The following is a 21,215-nucleotide window of genomic DNA, read 5'->3' on the forward strand; positions in this document are numbered from 1 at the left end:
TAACAAGAAAGCCAAGGTGCTTAGCTGATGCTGGAAAGGAAATATGATGAGGGGGTGCCATTGAAACAATAAAAACAAAGAAAGCTAGAGTGCTAAGCCAGTGCTAACAAGAAAGCCAAGGTGCTTAGCTGATGCTGGAAAGGAAATATGATGAGGGGGTGCCATTAAAACAATAAAAACAAAGAAAACCAAAAAAGGAATGTGAGAAGGGGGTGCCATTAAAACAATAAAAACAAAGAAAACTAAAATGCTAAACTAATGCTAACAAGAAAGCCAAGGTGCTAAGCTAATGCTAACAATTGTATGACAGTGACACATGATAAAGTACAATTTGTACATGGGACTAGTCATCTTTATATTGAGTTTCATGGATGCTAATATGGAAGCTAACATTATGCTATGGCTAAAGCTAATGATGACAGTTCAAGGACACAACAGTGGTTGCCCTGGAGATCGATCAGGTGCATGATGGGAACCAGGAAGTCAGACCAGGCAGAGCACATGGAGCACAGGGAGCAGGTGGCAGACAGACCAGGGAGGAAACCTCATTCGAAGGACAAGGTGCAGGTATGTGAGAATACATGATAACAAATATAGGAAACGACTGAAGGAGAAGCATTTATGAGATGATATTAATACTCTGAACTTGCAGAAGCTAAAAGTCAATAATTATTAGTACTTTAAACCTGCAGAAGCTAAAAGCTAATAATTGTGAGTTGAGCAGGACATATGGATCATGCAATCAATCGGAGACCTCCGCGTCTCCGTGGCTGGGGTAGTCGCAGGCGGCCTTCGGGCACTGCCTTCGTCCCCCCAAGTGCAGACATGCAATCAATCGGAGACCTCCACGTCTCCGCGGCTGGGGCATTCGCAGGCGACCTTTGGACACTGCCTTCGTCCCCCCAAGCGCAGACCGCCCGGGGTGGCTCTTGAGTGAAATTCTCAAAGTCACGGACATACGTTAGATTGCCATGAACCCAAATAGGGCCTAATTAACTCTCTAAAAGGCGATTGAACCTGACAGGGCCCGATTGGCCTCTTGGAAACTTTAAAAATTAAAGCCCAGAAAGGCATTACTTAATTACTATTAGGAAACTTTAAAAATTAAAGCCCAGAAAGGCATTAATTAATGACTATTGTCTTATTTAATTGATGACACACTCCAAGGCGTGATCAACCTTGGCAGGGCCTTCCTTGGAGGAGGATGTCTAGTGATAATGGCCGAAACATCCAATGATTCCAGGGTCCACTACTGATGATGTGTCCTAAATATTACTTTAAAATCAAATTAATGAGACTATAAAAAGATAATACAATAAAAAGCCGTGGGGGACCTTGCCGCCTGGGACGGGAGCAGGCATGGCCAGTGCATTGGAGCCCGGCCCCCTTCGGGGACCGGACTCCCAACTTATTTCTCCCCTATCCAGCCCGTGCCGCCTGTCCACCCACCTGGGTAGCGTGAGGTTCCCTGGGGGCTTTCTTCACTGGGCTGGGGGTGTCCCGACCCCCTCCCAATCCTAAACCTAACCACTTACAAAGAAAACCAAAAAAGGAATGTGAGATGGGGGTGCCATTAAAACAAAACAAAAAACAATAAAAACAAAGAAAGCTAGAGTGCTAAGCCAGTGCTAACAAGAAAGCCAAGGTGCTTAGCTGATGCTGGAAAGGAAATATGATGAGGGGGTGCCATTGAAACAATAAAAACAAAGAAAGCTAGAGTGCTAAGCCAGTGCTAACAAGAAAGCCAAGGTGCTTAGCTGATGCTGGAAAGGAAATATGATGAGGGGGTGCCATTAAAACAATAAAAACAAAGAAAACCAAAAAAGGAATGTGAGAAGGGGGTGCCATTAAAACAATAAAAACAAAGAAAACTAAAATGCTAAACTAATGCTAACAAGAAAGCCAAGGTGCTAAGCTAATGCTAACAATTGTATGACAGTGACACATGATAAAGTACAATTTGTACATGGGACTAGTCATCTTTATATTGAGTTTCATGGATGCTAATATGGAAGCTAACATTATGCTATGGCTAAAGCTAATGATGACAGTTCAAGGACACAACAGTGGTTGCCCTGGAGATCGATCAGGTGCATGATGGGAACCAGGAAGTCAGACCAGGCAGAGCACATGGAGCACAGGGAGCAGGTGGCAGACAGACCAGGGAGGAAACCTCATTCGAAGGACAAGGTGCAGGTATGTGAGAATACATGATAACAAATATAGGAAACGACTGAAGGAGAAGCATTTATGAGATGATATTAATACTCTGAACTTGCAGAAGCTAAAAGTCAATAATTATTAGTACTTTAAACCTGCAGAAGCTAAAAGCTAATAATTGTGAGTTGAGCAGGACATATGGATCATGCAATCAATCGGAGACCTCCGCGTCTCCGTGGCTGGGGTAGTCGCAGGCGGCCTTCGGGCACTGCCTTCGTCCCCCCAAGTGCAGACATGCAATCAATCGGAGACCTCCACGTCTCCGCGGCTGGGGCATTCGCAGGCGACCTTTGGACACTGCCTTCGTCCCCCCAAGCGCAGACCGCCCGGGGTGGCTCTTGAGTGAAATTCTCAAAGTCACGGACATACGTTAGATTGCCATGAACCCAAATAGGGCCTAATTAACTCTCTAAAAGGCGATTGAACCTGACAGGGCCCGATTGGCCTCTTGGAAACTTTAAAAATTAAAGCCCAGAAAGGCATTACTTAATTACTATTAGGAAACTTTAAAAATTAAAGCCCAGAAAGGCATTAATTAATGACTATTGTCTTATTTAATTGATGACACACTCCAAGGCGTGATCAACCTTGGCAGGGCCTTCCTTGGAGGAGGATGTCTAGTGATAATGGCCGAAACATCCAATGATTCCAGGGTCCACTACTGATGATGTGTCCTAAATATTACTTTAAAATCAAATTAATGAGACTATAAAAAGATAATACAATAAAAAGCCGTGGGGGACCTTGCCGCCTGGGACGGGAGCAGGCATGGCCAGTGCATTGGAGCCCGGCCCCCTTCGGGGACCGGACTCCCAACTTATTTCTCCCCTATCCAGCCCGTGCCGCCTGTCCACCCACCTGGGTAGCGTGAGGTTCCCTGGGGGCTTTCTTCACTGGGCTGGGGGTGTCCCGACCCCCTCCCAATCCTAAACCTAACCACTTACAAAGAAAACCAAAAAAGGAATGTGAGATGGGGGTGCCATTAAAACAAAACAAAAAACAATAAAAACAAAGAAAGCTAGAGTGCTAAGCCAGTGCTAACAAGAAAGCCAAGGTGCTTAGCTGATGCTGGAAAGGAAATATGATGAGGGGGTGCCATTGAAACAATAAAAACAAAGAAAGCTAGAGTGCTAAGCCAGTGCTAACGAGAAAGCCAAGGTGCTTAGCTGATGCTGGAAAGGAAATATGATGAGGGGGTGCCATTAAAACAATAAAAACAAAGAAAACCAAAAAAGGAATGTGAGAAGGGGGTGCCATTAAAACAATAAAAACAAAGAAAACTAAAATGCTAAACTAATGCTAACAAGAAAGCCAAGGTGCTAAGCTAATGCTAACAATTGTATGACAGTGACACATGATAAAGTACAATTTGTACATGGGACTAGTCATCTTTATATTGAGTTTCATGGATGCTAATATGGAAGCTAACATTATGCTATGGCTAAAGCTAATGATGACAGTTCAAGGACACAACAGTGGTTGCCCTGGAGATCGATCAGGTGCATGATGGGAACCAGGAAGTCAGACCAGGCAGAGCACATGGAGCACAGGGAGCAGGTGGCAGACAGACCAGGGAGGAAACCTCATTCGAAGGACAAGGTGCAGGTATGTGAGAATACATGATAACAAATATAGGAAACGACTGAAGGAGAAGCATTTATGAGATGATATTAATACTCTGAACTTGCAGAAGCTAAAAGTCAATAATTATTAGTACTTTAAACCTGCAGAAGCTAAAAGCTAATAATTGTGAGTTGAGCAGGACATATGGATCATGCAATCAATCGGAGACCTCCGCGTCTCCGTGGCTGGGGTAGTCGCAGGCGGCCTTCGGGCACTGCCTTCGTCCCCCCAAGTGCAGACATGCAATCAATCGGAGACCTCCACGTCTCCGCGGCTGGGGCATTCGCAGGCGACCTTTGGACACTGCCTTCGTCCCCCCAAGCGCAGACCGCCCGGGGTGGCTCTTGAGTGAAATTCTCAAAGTCACGGACATACGTTAGATTGCCATGAACCCAAATAGGGCCTAATTAACTCTCTAAAAGGCGATTGAACCTGACAGGGCCCGATTGGCCTCTTGGAAACTTTAAAAATTAAAGCCCAGAAAGGCATTACTTAATTACTATTAGGAAACTTTAAAAATTAAAGCCCAGAAAGGCATTAATTAATGACTATTGTCTTATTTAATTGATGACACACTCCAAGGCGTGATCAACCTTGGCAGGGCCTTCCTTGGAGGAGGATGTCTAGTGATAATGGCCGAAACATCCAATGATTCCAGGGTCCACTACTGATGATGTGTCCTAAATATTACTTTAAAATCAAATTAATGAGACTATAAAAAGATAATACAATAAAAAGCCGTGGGGGACCTTGCCGCCTGGGACGGGAGCAGGCATGGCCAGTGCATTGGAGCCCGGCCCCCTTCGGGGACCGGACTCCCAACTTATTTCTCCCCTATCCAGCCCGTGCCGCCTGTCCACCCACCTGGGTAGCGTGAGGTTCCCTGGGGGCTTTCTTCACTGGGCTGGGGGTGTCCCGACCCCCTCCCAATCCTAAACCTAACCACTTACAAAGAAAACCAAAAAAGGAATGTGAGATGGGGGTGCCATTAAAACAAAACAAAAAACAATAAAAACAAAGAAAGCTAGAGTGCTAAGCCAGTGCTAACAAGAAAGCCAAGGTGCTTAGCTGATGCTGGAAAGGAAATATGATGAGGGGGTGCCATTGAAACAATAAAAACAAAGAAAGCTAGAGTGCTAAGCCAGTGCTAACAAGAAAGCCAAGGTGCTTAGCTGATGCTGGAAAGGAAATATGATGAGGGGGTGCCATTAAAACAATAAAAACAAAGAAAACCAAAAAAGGAATGTGAGAAGGGGGTGCCATTAAAACAATAAAAACAAAGAAAACTAAAATGCTAAACTAATGCTAACAAGAAAGCCAAGGTGCTAAGCTAATGCTAACAATTGTATGACAGTGACACATGATAAAGTACAATTTGTACATGGGACTAGTCATCTTTATATTGAGTTTCATGGATGCTAATATGGAAGCTAACATTATGCTATGGCTAAAGCTAATGATGACAGTTCAAGGACACAACAGTGGTTGCCCTGGAGATCGATCAGGTGCATGATGGGAACCAGGAAGTCAGACCAGGCAGAGCACATGGAGCACAGGGAGCAGGTGGCAGACAGACCAGGGAGGAAACCTCATTCGAAGGACAAGGTGCAGGTATGTGAGAATACATGATAACAAATATAGGAAACGACTGAAGGAGAAGCATTTATGAGATGATATTAATACTCTGAACTTGCAGAAGCTAAAAGTCAATAATTATTAGTACTTTAAACCTGCAGAAGCTAAAAGCTAATAATTGTGAGTTGAGCAGGACATATGGATCATGCAATCAATCGGAGACCTCCGCGTCTCCGTGGCTGGGGTAGTCGCAGGCGGCCTTCGGGCACTGCCTTCGTCCCCCCAAGTGCAGACATGCAATCAATCGGAGACCTCCACGTCTCCGCGGCTGGGGCATTCGCAGGCGACCTTTGGACACTGCCTTCGTCCCCCCAAGCGCAGACCGCCCGGGGTGGCTCTTGAGTGAAATTCTCAAAGTCACGGACATACGTTAGATTGCCATGAACCCAAATAGGGCCTAATTAACTCTCTAAAAGGCGATTGAACCTGACAGGGCCCGATTGGCCTCTTGGAAACTTTAAAAATTAAAGCCCAGAAAGGCATTACTTAATTACTATTAGGAAACTTTAAAAATTAAAGCCCAGAAAGGCATTAATTAATGACTATTGTCTTATTTAATTGATGACACACTCCAAGGCGTGATCAACCTTGGCAGGGCCTTCCTTGGAGGAGGATGTCTAGTGATAATGGCCGAAACATCCAATGATTCCAGGGTCCACTACTGATGATGTGTCCTAAATATTACTTTAAAATCAAATTAATGAGACTATAAAAAGATAATACAATAAAAAGCCGTGGGGGACCTTGCCGCCTGGGACGGGAGCAGGCATGGCCAGTGCATTGGAGCCCGGCCCCCTTCGGGGACCGGACTCCCAACTTATTTCTCCCCTATCCAGCCCGTGCCGCCTGTCCACCCACCTGGGTAGCGTGAGGTTCCCTGGGGGCTTTCTTCACTGGGCTGGGGGTGTCCCGACCCCCTCCCAATCCTAAACCTAACCACTTACAAAGAAAACCAAAAAAGGAATGTGAGATGGGGGTGCCATTAAAACAAAACAAAAAACAATAAAAACAAAGAAAGCTAGAGTGCTAAGCCAGTGCTAACAAGAAAGCCAAGGTGCTTAGCTGATGCTGGAAAGGAAATATGATGAGGGGGTGCCATTGAAACAATAAAAACAAAGAAAGCTAGAGTGCTAAGCCAGTGCTAACAAGAAAGCCAAGGTGCTTAGCTGATGCTGGAAAGGAAATATGATGAGGGGGTGCCATTAAAACAATAAAAACAAAGAAAACCAAAAAAGGAATGTGAGAAGGGGGTGCCATTAAAACAATAAAAACAAAGAAAACTAAAATGCTAAACTAATGCTAACAAGAAAGCCAAGGTGCTAAGCTAATGCTAACAATTGTATGACAGTGACACATGATAAAGTACAATTTGTACATGGGACTAGTCATCTTTATATTGAGTTTCATGGATGCTAATATGGAAGCTAACATTATGCTATGGCTAAAGCTAATGATGACAGTTCAAGGACACAACAGTGGTTGCCCTGGAGATCGATCAGGTGCATGATGGGAACCAGGAAGTCAGACCAGGCAGAGCACATGGAGCACAGGGAGCAGGTGGCAGACAGACCAGGGAGGAAACCTCATTCGAAGGACAAGGTGCAGGTATGTGAGAATACATGATAACAAATATAGGAAACGACTGAAGGAGAAGCATTTATGAGATGATATTAATACTCTGAACTTGCAGAAGCTAAAAGTCAATAATTATTAGTACTTTAAACCTGCAGAAGCTAAAAGCTAATAATTGTGAGTTGAGCAGGACATATGGATCATGCAATCAATCGGAGACCTCCGCGTCTCCGTGGCTGGGGTAGTCGCAGGCGGCCTTCGGGCACTGCCTTCGTCCCCCCAAGTGCAGACATGCAATCAATCGGAGACCTCCACGTCTCCGCGGCTGGGGCATTCGCAGGCGACCTTTGGACACTGCCTTCGTCCCCCCAAGCGCAGACCGCCCGGGGTGGCTCTTGAGTGAAATTCTCAAAGTCACGGACATACGTTAGATTGCCATGAACCCAAATAGGGCCTAATTAACTCTCTAAAAGGCGATTGAACCTGACAGGGCCCGATTGGCCTCTTGGAAACTTTAAAAATTAAAGCCCAGAAAGGCATTACTTAATTACTATTAGGAAACTTTAAAAATTAAAGCCCAGAAAGGCATTAATTAATGACTATTGTCTTATTTAATTGATGACACACTCCAAGGCGTGATCAACCTTGGCAGGGCCTTCCTTGGAGGAGGATGTCTAGTGATAATGGCCGAAACATCCAATGATTCCAGGGTCCACTACTGATGATGTGTCCTAAATATTACTTTAAAATCAAATTAATGAGACTATAAAAAGATAATACAATAAAAAGCCGTGGGGGACCTTGCCGCCTGGGACGGGAGCAGGCATGGCCAGTGCATTGGAGCCCGGCCCCCTTCGGGGACCGGACTCCCAACTTATTTCTCCCCTATCCAGCCCGTGCCGCCTGTCCACCCACCTGGGTAGCGTGAGGTTCCCTGGGGGCTTTCTTCACTGGGCTGGGGGTGTCCCGACCCCCTCCCAATCCTAAACCTAACCACTTACAAAGAAAACCAAAAAAGGAATGTGAGATGGGGGTGCCATTAAAACAAAACAAAAAACAATAAAAACAAAGAAAGCTAGAGTGCTAAGCCAGTGCTAACAAGAAAGCCAAGGTGCTTAGCTGATGCTGGAAAGGAAATATGATGAGGGGGTGCCATTGAAACAATAAAAACAAAGAAAGCTAGAGTGCTAAGCCAGTGCTAACAAGAAAGCCAAGGTGCTTAGCTGATGCTGGAAAGGAAATATGATGAGGGGGTGCCATTAAAACAATAAAAACAAAGAAAACCAAAAAAGGAATGTGAGAAGGGGGTGCCATTAAAACAATAAAAACAAAGAAAACTAAAATGCTAAACTAATGCTAACAAGAAAGCCAAGGTGCTAAGCTAATGCTAACAATTGTATGACAGTGACACATGATAAAGTACAATTTGTACATGGGACTAGTCATCTTTATATTGAGTTTCATGGATGCTAATATGGAAGCTAACATTATGCTATGGCTAAAGCTAATGATGACAGTTCAAGGACACAACAGTGGTTGCCCTGGAGATCGATCAGGTGCATGATGGGAACCAGGAAGTCAGACCAGGCAGAGCACATGGAGCACAGGGAGCAGGTGGCAGACAGACCAGGGAGGAAACCTCATTCGAAGGACAAGGTGCAGGTATGTGAGAATACATGATAACAAATATAGGAAACGACTGAAGGAGAAGCATTTATGAGATGATATTAATACTCTGAACTTGCAGAAGCTAAAAGTCAATAATTATTAGTACTTTAAACCTGCAGAAGCTAAAAGCTAATAATTGTGAGTTGAGCAGGACATATGGATCATGCAATCAATCGGAGACCTCCGCGTCTCCGTGGCTGGGGTAGTCGCAGGCGGCCTTCGGGCACTGCCTTCGTCCCCCCAAGTGCAGACATGCAATCAATCGGAGACCTCCACGTCTCCGCGGCTGGGGCATTCGCAGGCGACCTTTGGACACTGCCTTCGTCCCCCCAAGCGCAGACCGCCCGGGGTGGCTCTTGAGTGAAATTCTCAAAGTCACGGACATACGTTAGATTGCCATGAACCCAAATAGGGCCTAATTAACTCTCTAAAAGGCGATTGAACCTGACAGGGCCCGATTGGCCTCTTGGAAACTTTAAAAATTAAAGCCCAGAAAGGCATTACTTAATTACTATTAGGAAACTTTAAAAATTAAAGCCCAGAAAGGCATTAATTAATGACTATTGTCTTATTTAATTGATGACACACTCCAAGGCGTGATCAACCTTGGCAGGGCCTTCCTTGGAGGAGGATGTCTAGTGATAATGGCCGAAACATCCAATGATTCCAGGGTCCACTACTGATGATGTGTCCTAAATATTACTTTAAAATCAAATTAATGAGACTATAAAAAGATAATACAATAAAAAGCCGTGGGGGACCTTGCCGCCTGGGACGGGAGCAGGCATGGCCAGTGCATTGGAGCCCGGCCCCCTTCGGGGACCGGACTCCCAACTTATTTCTCCCCTATCCAGCCCGTGCCGCCTGTCCACCCACCTGGGTAGCGTGAGGTTCCCTGGGGGCTTTCTTCACTGGGCTGGGGGTGTCCCGACCCCCTCCCAATCCTAAACCTAACCACTTACAAAGAAAACCAAAAAAGGAATGTGAGATGGGGGTGCCATTAAAACAAAACAAAAAACAATAAAAACAAAGAAAGCTAGAGTGCTAAGCCAGTGCTAACAAGAAAGCCAAGGTGCTTAGCTGATGCTGGAAAGGAAATATGATGAGGGGGTGCCATTGAAACAATAAAAACAAAGAAAGCTAGAGTGCTAAGCCAGTGCTAACAAGAAAGCCAAGGTGCTTAGCTGATGCTGGAAAGGAAATATGATGAGGGGGTGCCATTAAAACAATAAAAACAAAGAAAACCAAAAAAGGAATGTGAGAAGGGGGTGCCATTAAAACAATAAAAACAAAGAAAACTAAAATGCTAAACTAATGCTAACAAGAAAGCCAAGGTGCTAAGCTAATGCTAACAATTGTATGACAGTGACACATGATAAAGTACAATTTGTACATGGGACTAGTCATCTTTATATTGAGTTTCATGGATGCTAATATGGAAGCTAACATTATGCTATGGCTAAAGCTAATGATGACAGTTCAAGGACACAACAGTGGTTGCCCTGGAGATCGATCAGGTGCATGATGGGAACCAGGAAGTCAGACCAGGCAGAGCACATGGAGCACAGGGAGCAGGTGGCAGACAGACCAGGGAGGAAACCTCATTCGAAGGACAAGGTGCAGGTATGTGAGAATACATGATAACAAATATAGGAAACGACTGAAGGAGAAGCATTTATGAGATGATATTAATACTCTGAACTTGCAGAAGCTAAAAGTCAATAATTATTAGTACTTTAAACCTGCAGAAGCTAAAAGCTAATAATTGTGAGTTGAGCAGGACATATGGATCATGCAATCAATCGGAGACCTCCGCGTCTCCGTGGCTGGGGTAGTCGCAGGCGGCCTTCGGGCACTGCCTTCGTCCCCCCAAGTGCAGACATGCAATCAATCGGAGACCTCCACGTCTCCGCGGCTGGGGCATTCGCAGGCGACCTTTGGACACTGCCTTCGTCCCCCCAAGCGCAGACCGCCCGGGGTGGCTCTTGAGTGAAATTCTCAAAGTCACGGACATACGTTAGATTGCCATGAACCCAAATAGGGCCTAATTAACTCTCTAAAAGGCGATTGAACCTGACAGGGCCCGATTGGCCTCTTGGAAACTTTAAAAATTAAAGCCCAGAAAGGCATTACTTAATTACTATTAGGAAACTTTAAAAATTAAAGCCCAGAAAGGCATTAATTAATGACTATTGTCTTATTTAATTGATGACACACTCCAAGGCGTGATCAACCTTGGCAGGGCCTTCCTTGGAGGAGGATGTCTAGTGATAATGGCCGAAACATCCAATGATTCCAGGGTCCACTACTGATGATGTGTCCTAAATATTACTTTAAAATCAAATTAATGAGACTATAAAAAGATAATACAATAAAAAGCCGTGGGGGACCTTGCCGCCTGGGACGGGAGCAGGCATGGCCAGTGCATTGGAGCCCGGCCCCCTTCGGGGACCGGACTCCCAACTTATTTCTCCCCTATCCAGCCCGTGCCGCCTGTCCACCCACCTGGGTAGCGTGAGGTTCCCTGGGGGCTTTCTTCACTGGGCTGGGGGTGTCCCGACCCCCTCCCAATCCTAAACCTAACCACTTACAAAGAAAACCAAAAAAGGAATGTGAGATGGGGGTGCCATTAAAACAAAACAAAAAACAATAAAAACAAAGAAAGCTAGAGTGCTAAGCCAGTGCTAACAAGAAAGCCAAGGTGCTTAGCTGATGCTGGAAAGGAAATATGATGAGGGGGTGCCATTGAAACAATAAAAACAAAGAAAGCTAGAGTGCTAAGCCAGTGCTAACAAGAAAGCCAAGGTGCTTAGCTGATGCTGGAAAGGAAATATGATGAGGGGGTGCCATTAAAACAATAAAAACAAAGAAAACCAAAAAAGGAATGTGAGAAGGGGGTGCCATTAAAACAATAAAAACAAAGAAAACTAAAATGCTAAACTAATGCTAACAAGAAAGCCAAGGTGCTAAGCTAATGCTAACAATTGTATGACAGTGACACATGATAAAGTACAATTTGTACATGGGACTAGTCATCTTTATATTGAGTTTCATGGATGCTAATATGGAAGCTAACATTATGCTATGGCTAAAGCTAATGATGACAGTTCAAGGACACAACAGTGGTTGCCCTGGAGATCGATCAGGTGCATGATGGGAACCAGGAAGTCAGACCAGGCAGAGCACATGGAGCACAGGGAGCAGGTGGCAGACAGACCAGGGAGGAAACCTCATTCGAAGGACAAGGTGCAGGTATGTGAGAATACATGATAACAAATATAGGAAACGACTGAAGGAGAAGCATTTATGAGATGATATTAATACTCTGAACTTGCAGAAGCTAAAAGTCAATAATTATTAGTACTTTAAACCTGCAGAAGCTAAAAGCTAATAATTGTGAGTTGAGCAGGACATATGGATCATGCAATCAATCGGAGACCTCCGCGTCTCCGTGGCTGGGGTAGTCGCAGGCGGCCTTCGGGCACTGCCTTCGTCCCCCCAAGTGCAGACATGCAATCAATCGGAGACCTCCACGTCTCCGCGGCTGGGGCATTCGCAGGCGACCTTTGGACACTGCCTTCGTCCCCCCAAGCGCAGACCGCCCGGGGTGGCTCTTGAGTGAAATTCTCAAAGTCACGGACATACGTTAGATTGCCATGAACCCAAATAGGGCCTAATTAACTCTCTAAAAGGCGATTGAACCTGACAGGGCCCGATTGGCCTCTTGGAAACTTTAAAAATTAAAGCCCAGAAAGGCATTACTTAATTACTATTAGGAAACTTTAAAAATTAAAGCCCAGAAAGGCATTAATTAATGACTATTGTCTTATTTAATTGATGACACACTCCAAGGCGTGATCAACCTTGGCAGGGCCTTCCTTGGAGGAGGATGTCTAGTGATAATGGCCGAAACATCCAATGATTCCAGGGTCCACTACTGATGATGTGTCCTAAATATTACTTTAAAATCAAATTAATGAGACTATAAAAAGATAATACAATAAAAAGCCGTGGGGGACCTTGCCGCCTGGGACGGGAGCAGGCATGGCCAGTGCATTGGAGCCCGGCCCCCTTCGGGGACCGGACTCCCAACTTATTTCTCCCCTATCCAGCCCGTGCCGCCTGTCCACCCACCTGGGTAGCGTGAGGTTCCCTGGGGGCTTTCTTCACTGGGCTGGGGGTGTCCCGACCCCCTCCCAATCCTAAACCTAACCACTTACAAAGAAAACCAAAAAAGGAATGTGAGATGGGGGTGCCATTAAAACAAAACAAAAAACAATAAAAACAAAGAAAGCTAGAGTGCTAAGCCAGTGCTAACAAGAAAGCCAAGGTGCTTAGCTGATGCTGGAAAGGAAATATGATGAGGGGGTGCCATTGAAACAATAAAAACAAAGAAAGCTAGAGTGCTAAGCCAGTGCTAACAAGAAAGCCAAGGTGCTTAGCTGATGCTGGAAAGGAAATATGATGAGGGGGTGCCATTAAAACAATAAAAACAAAGAAAACCAAAAAAGGAATGTGAGAAGGGGGTGCCATTAAAACAATAAAAACAAAGAAAACTAAAATGCTAAACTAATGCTAACAAGAAAGCCAAGGTGCTAAGCTAATGCTAACAATTGTATGACAGTGACACATGATAAAGTACAATTTGTACATGGGACTAGTCATCTTTATATTGAGTTTCATGGATGCTAATATGGAAGCTAACATTATGCTATGGCTAAAGCTAATGATGACAGTTCAAGGACACAACAGTGGTTGCCCTGGAGATCGATCAGGTGCATGATGGGAACCAGGAAGTCAGACCAGGCAGAGCACATGGAGCACAGGGAGCAGGTGGCAGACAGACCAGGGAGGAAACCTCATTCGAAGGACAAGGTGCAGGTATGTGAGAATACATGATAACAAATATAGGAAACGACTGAAGGAGAAGCATTTATGAGATGATATTAATACTCTGAACTTGCAGAAGCTAAAAGTCAATAATTATTAGTACTTTAAACCTGCAGAAGCTAAAAGCTAATAATTGTGAGTTGAGCAGGACATATGGATCATGCAATCAATCGGAGACCTCCGCGTCTCCGTGGCTGGGGTAGTCGCAGGCGGCCTTCGGGCACTGCCTTCGTCCCCCCAAGTGCAGACATGCAATCAATCGGAGACCTCCACGTCTCCGCGGCTGGGGCATTCGCAGGCGACCTTTGGACACTGCCTTCGTCCCCCCAAGCGCAGACCGCCCGGGGTGGCTCTTGAGTGAAATTCTCAAAGTCACGGACATACGTTAGATTGCCATGAACCCAAATAGGGCCTAATTAACTCTCTAAAAGGCGATTGAACCTGACAGGGCCCGATTGGCCTCTTGGAAACTTTAAAAATTAAAGCCCAGAAAGGCATTACTTAATTACTATTAGGAAACTTTAAAAATTAAAGCCCAGAAAGGCATTAATTAATGACTATTGTCTTATTTAATTGATGACACACTCCAAGGCGTGATCAACCTTGGCAGGGCCTTCCTTGGAGGAGGATGTCTAGTGATAATGGCCGAAACATCCAATGATTCCAGGGTCCACTACTGATGATGTGTCCTAAATATTACTTTAAAATCAAATTAATGAGACTATAAAAAGATAATACAATAAAAAGCCGTGGGGGACCTTGCCGCCTGGGACGGGAGCAGGCATGGCCAGTGCATTGGAGCCCGGCCCCCTTCGGGGACCGGACTCCCAACTTATTTCTCCCCTATCCAGCCCGTGCCGCCTGTCCACCCACCTGGGTAGCGTGAGGTTCCCTGGGGGCTTTCTTCACTGGGCTGGGGGTGTCCCGACCCCCTCCCAATCCTAAACCTAACCACTTACAAAGAAAACCAAAAAAGGAATGTGAGATGGGGGTGCCATTAAAACAAAACAAAAAACAATAAAAACAAAGAAAGCTAGAGTGCTAAGCCAGTGCTAACAAGAAAGCCAAGGTGCTTAGCTGATGCTGGAAAGGAAATATGATGAGGGGGTGCCATTGAAACAATAAAAACAAAGAAAGCTAGAGTGCTAAGCCAGTGCTAACAAGAAAGCCAAGGTGCTTAGCTGATGCTGGAAAGGAAATATGATGAGGGGGTGCCATTAAAACAATAAAAACAAAGAAAACCAAAAAAGGAATGTGAGAAGGGGGTGCCATTAAAACAATAAAAACAAAGAAAACTAAAATGCTAAACTAATGCTAACAAGAAAGCCAAGGTGCTAAGCTAATGCTAACAATTGTATGACAGTGACACATGATAAAGTACAATTTGTACATGGGACTAGTCATCTTTATATTGAGTTTCATGGATGCTAATATGGAAGCTAACATTATGCTATGGCTAAAGCTAATGATGACAGTTCAAGGACACAACAGTGGTTGCCCTGGAGATCGATCAGGTGCATGATGGGAACCAGGAAGTCAGACCAGGCAGAGCACATGGAGCACAGGGAGCAGGTGGCAGACAGACCAGGGAGGAAACCTCATTCGAAGGACAAGGTGCAGGTATGTGAGAATACATGATAACAAATATAGGAAACGACTGAAGGAGAAGCATTTATGAGATGATATTAATACTCTGAACTTGCAGAAGCTAAAAGTCAATAATTATTAGTACTTTAAACCTGCAGAAGCTAAAAGCTAATAATTGTGAGTTGAGCAGGACATATGGATCATGCAATCAATCGGAGACCTCCGCGTCTCCGTGGCTGGGGTAGTCGCAGGCGGCCTTCGGGCACTGCCTTCGTCCCCCCAAGTGCAGACATGCAATCAATCGGAGACCTCCACGTCTCCGCGGCTGGGGCATTCGCAGGCGACCTTTGGACACTGCCTTCGTCCCCCCAAGCGCAGACCGCCCGGGGTGGCTCTTGAGTGAAATTCTCAAAGTCACGGACATACGTTAGATTGCCATGAACCCAAATAGGGCCTAATTAACTCTCTAAAAGGCGATTGAACCTGACAGGGCCCGATTGGCCTCTTGGAAACTTTAAAAATTAAAGCCCAGAAAGGCATTACTTAATTACTATTAGGAAACTTTAAAAATTAAAGCCCAGAAAGGCATTAATTAATGACTATTGTCTTATTTAATTGATGACACACTCCAAGGCGTGATCAACCTTGGCAGGGCCTTCCTTGGAGGAGGATGTCTAGTGATAATGGCCGAAACATCCAATGATTCCAGGGTCCACTACTGATGATGTGTCCTAAATATTACTTTAAAATCAAATTAATGAGACTATAAAAAGATAATACAATAAAAAGCCGTGGGGGACCTTGCCGCCTGGGACGGGAGCAGGCATGGCCAGTGCATTGGAGCCCGGCCCCCTTCGGGGACCGGACTCCCAACTTATTTCTCCCCTATCCAGCCCGTGCCGCCTGTCCACCCACCTGGGTAGCGTGAGGTTCCCTGGGGGCTTTCTTCACTGGGCTGGGGGTGTCCCGACCCCCTCCCAATCCTAAACCTAACCACTTACAAAGAAAACCAAAAAAGGAATGTGAGATGGGGGTGCCATTAAAACAAAACAAAAAACAATAAAAACAAAGAAAGCTAGAGTGCTAAGCCAGTGCTAACAAGAAAGCCAAGGTGCTTAGCTGATGCTGGAAAGGAAATATGATGAGGGGGTGCCATTGAAACAATAAAAACAAAGAAAGCTAGAGTGCTAAGCCAGTGCTAACAAGAAAGCCAAGGTGCTTAGCTGATGCTGGAAAGGAAATATGATGAGGGGGTGCCATTAAAACAATAAAAACAAAGAAAACCAAAAAAGGAATGTGAGAAGGGGGTGCCATTAAAACAATAAAAACAAAGAAAACTAAAATGCTAAACTAATGCTAACAAGAAAGCCAAGGTGCTAAGCTAATGCTAACAATTGTATGACAGTGACACATGATAAAGTACAATTTGTACATGGGACTAGTCATCTTTATATTGAGTTTCATGGATGCTAATATGGAAGCTAACATTATGCTATGGCTAAAGCTAATGATGACAGTTCAAGGACACAACAGTGGTTGCCCTGGAGATCGATCAGGTGCATGATGGGAACCAGGAAGTCAGACCAGGCAGAGCACATGGAGCACAGGGAGCAGGTGGCAGACAGACCAGGGAGGAAACCTCATTCGAAGGACAAGGTGCAGGTATGTGAGAATACATGATAACAAATATAGGAAACGACTGAAGGAGAAGCATTTATGAGATGATATTAATACTCTGAACTTGCAGAAGCTAAAAGTCAATAATTATTAGTACTTTAAACCTGCAGAAGCTAAAAGCTAATAATTGTGAGTTGAGCAGGACATATGGATCATGCAATCAATCGGAGACCTCCGCGTCTCCGTGGCTGGGGTAGTCGCAGGCGGCCTTCGGGCACTGCCTTCGTCCCCCCAAGTGCAGACATGCAATCAATCGGAGACCTCCACGTCTCCGCGGCTGGGGCATTCGCAGGCGACCTTTGGACACTGCCTTCGTCCCCCCAAGCGCAGACCGCCCGGGGTGGCTCTTGAGTGAAATTCTCAAAGTCACGGACATACGTTAGATTGCCATGAACCCAAATAGGGCCTAATTAACTCTCTAAAAGGCGATTGAACCTGACAGGGCCCGATTGGCCTCTTGGAAACTTTAAAAATTAAAGCCCAGAAAGGCATTACTTAATTACTATTAGGAAACTTTAAAAATTAAAGCCCAGAAAGGCATTAATTAATGACTATTGTCTTATTTAATTGATGACACACTCCAAGGCGTGATCAACCTTGGCAGGGCCTTCCTTGGAGGAGGATGTCTAGTGATAATGGCCGAAACATCCAATGATTCCAGGGTCCACTACTGATGATGTGTCCTAAATATTACTTTAAAATCAAATTAATGAGACTATAAAAAGATAATACAATAAAAAGCCGTGGGGGACCTTGCCGCCTGGGACGGGAGCAGGCATGGCCAGTGCATTGGAGCCCGGCCCCCTTCGGGGACCGGACTCCCAACTTATTTCTCCCCTATCCAGCCCGTGCCGCCTGTCCACCCACCTGGGTAGCGTGAGGTTCCCTGGGGGCTTTCTTCACTGGGCTGGGGGTGTCCCGACCCCCTCCCAATCCTAAACCTAACCACTTACAAAGAAAACCAAAAAAGGAATGTGAGATGGGGGTGCCATTAAAACAAAACAAAAAACAATAAAAACAAAGAAAGCTAGAGTGCTAAGCCAGTGCTAACAAGAAAGCCAAGGTGCTTAGCTGATGCTGGAAAGGAAATATGATGAGGGGGTGCCATTGAAACAATAAAAACAAAGAAAGCTAGAGTGCTAAGCCAGTGCTAACAAGAAAGCCAAGGTGCTTAGCTGATGCTGGAAAGGAAATATGATGAGGGGGTGCCATTAAAACAATAAAAACAAAGAAAACCAAAAAAGGAATGTGAGAAGGGGGTGCCATTAAAACAATAAAAACAAAGAAAACTAAAATGCTAAACTAATGCTAACAAGAAAGCCAAGGTGCTAAGCTAATGCTAACAATTGTATGACAGTGACACATGATAAAGTACAATTTGTACATGGGACTAGTCATCTTTATATTGAGTTTCATGGATGCTAATATGGAAGCTAACATTATGCTATGGCTAAAGCTAATGATGACAGTTCAAGGACACAACAGTGGTTGCCCTGGAGATCGATCAGGTGCATGATGGGAACCAGGAAGTCAGACCAGGCAGAGCACATGGAGCACAGGGAGCAGGTGGCAGACAGACCAGGGAGGAAACCTCATTCGAAGGACAAGGTGCAGGTATGTGAGAATACATGATAACAAATATAGGAAACGACTGAAGGAGAAGCATTTATGAGATGATATTAATACTCTGAACTTGCAGAAGCTAAAAGTCAATAATTATTAGTACTTTAAACCTGCAGAAGCTAAAAGCTAATAATTGTGAGTTGAGCAGGACATATGGATCATGCAATCAATCGGAGACCTCCGCGTCTCCGTGGCTGGGGTAGTCGCAGGCGGCCTTCGGGCACTGCCTTCGTCCCCCCAAGTGCAGACATGCAATCAATCGGAGACCTCCACGTCTCCGCGGCTGGGGCATTCGCAGGCGACCTTTGGACACTGCCTTCGTCCCCCCAAGCGCAGACCGCCCGGGGTGGCTCTTGAGTGAAATTCTCAAAGTCACGGACATACGTTAGATTGCCATGAACCCAAATAGGGCCTAATTAACTCTCTAAAAGGCGATTGAACCTGACAGGGCCCGATTGGCCTCTTGGAAACTTTAAAAATTAAAGCCCAGAAAGGCATTACTTAATTACTATTAGGAAACTTTAAAAATTAAAGCCCAGAAAGGCATTAATTAATGACTATTGTCTTATTTAATTGATGACACACTCCAAGGCGTGATCAACCTTGGCAGGGCCTTCCTTGGAGGAGGATGTCTAGTGATAATGGCCGAAACATCCAATGATTCCAGGGTCCACTACTGATGATGTGTCCTAAATATTACTTTAAAATCAAATTAATGAGACTATAAAAAGATAATACAATAAAAAGCCGTGGGGGACCTTGCCGCCTGGGACGGGAGCAGGCATGGCCAGTGCATTGGAGCCCGGCCCCCTTCGGGGACCGGACTCCCAACTTATTTCTCCCCTATCCAGCCCGTGCCGCCTGTCCACCCACCTGGGTAGCGTGAGGTTCCCTGGGGGCTTTCTTCACTGGGCTGGGGGTGTCCCGACCCCCTCCCAATCCTAAACCTAACCACTTACAAAGAAAACCAAAAAAGGAATGTGAGATGGGGGTGCCATTAAAACAAAACAAAAAACAATAAAAACAAAGAAAGCTAGAGTGCTAAGCCAGTGCTAACAAGAAAGCCAAGGTGCTTAGCTGATGCTGGAAAGGAAATATGATGAGGGGGTGCCATTGAAACAATAAAAACAAAGAAAGCTAGAGTGCTAAGCCAGTGCTAACAAGAAAGCCAAGGTGCTTAGCTGATGCTGGAAAGGAAATATGATGAGGGGGTGCCATTAAAACAATAAAAACAAAGAAAACCAAAAAAGGAATGTGAGAAGGGGGTGCCATTAAAACAATAAAAACAAAGAAAACTAAAATGCTAAACTAATGCTAACAAGAAAGCCAAGGTGCTAAGCTAATGCTAACAATTGTATGACAGTGACACATGATAAAGTACAATTTGTACATGGGACTAGTCATCTTTATATTGAGTTTCATGGATGCTAATATGGAAGCTAACATTATGCTATGGCTAAAGCTAATGATGACAGTTCAAGGACACAACAGTGGTTGCCCTGGAGATCGATCAGGTGCATGATGGGAACCAGGAAGTCAGACCAGGCAGAGCACATGGAGCACAGGGAGCAGGTGGCAGACAGACCAGGGAGGAAACCTCATTCGAAGGACAAGGTGCAGGTATGTGAGAATACATGATAACAAATATAGGAAACGACTGAAGGAGAAGCATTTATGAGATGATATTAATACTCTGAACTTGCAGAAGCTAAAAGTCAATAATTATTAGTACTTTAAACCTGCAGAAGCTAAAAGCTAATAATTGTGAGTTGAGCAGGACATATGGATCATGCAATCAATCGGAGACCTCCGCGTCTCCGTGGCTGGGGTAGTCGCAGGCGGCCTTCGGGCACTGCCTTCGTCCCCCCAAGTGCAGACATGCAATCAATCGGAGACCTCCACGTCTCCGCGGCTGGGGCATTCGCAGGCGACCTTTGGACACTGCCTTCGTCCCCCCAAGCGCAGACCGCCCGGGGTGGCTCTTGAGTGAAATTCTCAAAGTCACGGACATACGTTAGATTGCCATGAACCCAAATAGGGCCTAATTAACTCTCTAAAAGGCGATTGAACCTGACAGGGCCCGATTGGCCTCTTGGAAACTTTAAAAATTAAAGCCCAGAAAGGCATTACTTAATTACTATTAGGAAACTTTAAAAATTAAAGCCCAGAAAGGCATTAATTAATGACTATTGTCTTATTTAATTGATGACACACTCCAAGGCGTGATCAACCTTGGCAGGGCCTTCCTTGGAGGAGGATGTCTAGTGATAATGGCCGAAACATCCAATGATTCCAGGGTCCACTACTGATGATGTGTCCTAAATATTACTTTAAAATCAAATTAATGAGACTATAAAAAGATAATACAATAAAAAGCCGTGGGGGACCTTGCCGCCTGGGACGGGAGCAGGCATGGCCAGTGCATTGGAGCCCGGCCCCCTTCGGGGACCGGACTCCCAACTTATTTCTCCCCTATCCAGCCCGTGCCGCCTGTCCACCCACCTGGGTAGCGTGAGGTTCCCTGGGGGCTTTCTTCACTGGGCTGGGGGTGTCCCGACCCCCTCCCAATCCTAAACCTAACCACTTACAAAGAAAACCAAAAAAGGAATGTGAGATGGGGGTGCCATTAAAACAAAACAAAAAACAATAAAAACAAAGAAAGCTAGAGTGCTAAGCCAGTGCTAACAAGAAAGCCAAGGTGCTTAGCTGATGCTGGAAAG

Source organism: Aulonocara stuartgranti, assembly GCF_965226115.1.
Source record: "Aulonocara stuartgranti genome assembly, chromosome: 20".
NCBI classification, from domain to species: Eukaryota; Metazoa; Chordata; class Actinopteri; order Cichliformes; family Cichlidae; genus Aulonocara; species Aulonocara stuartgranti.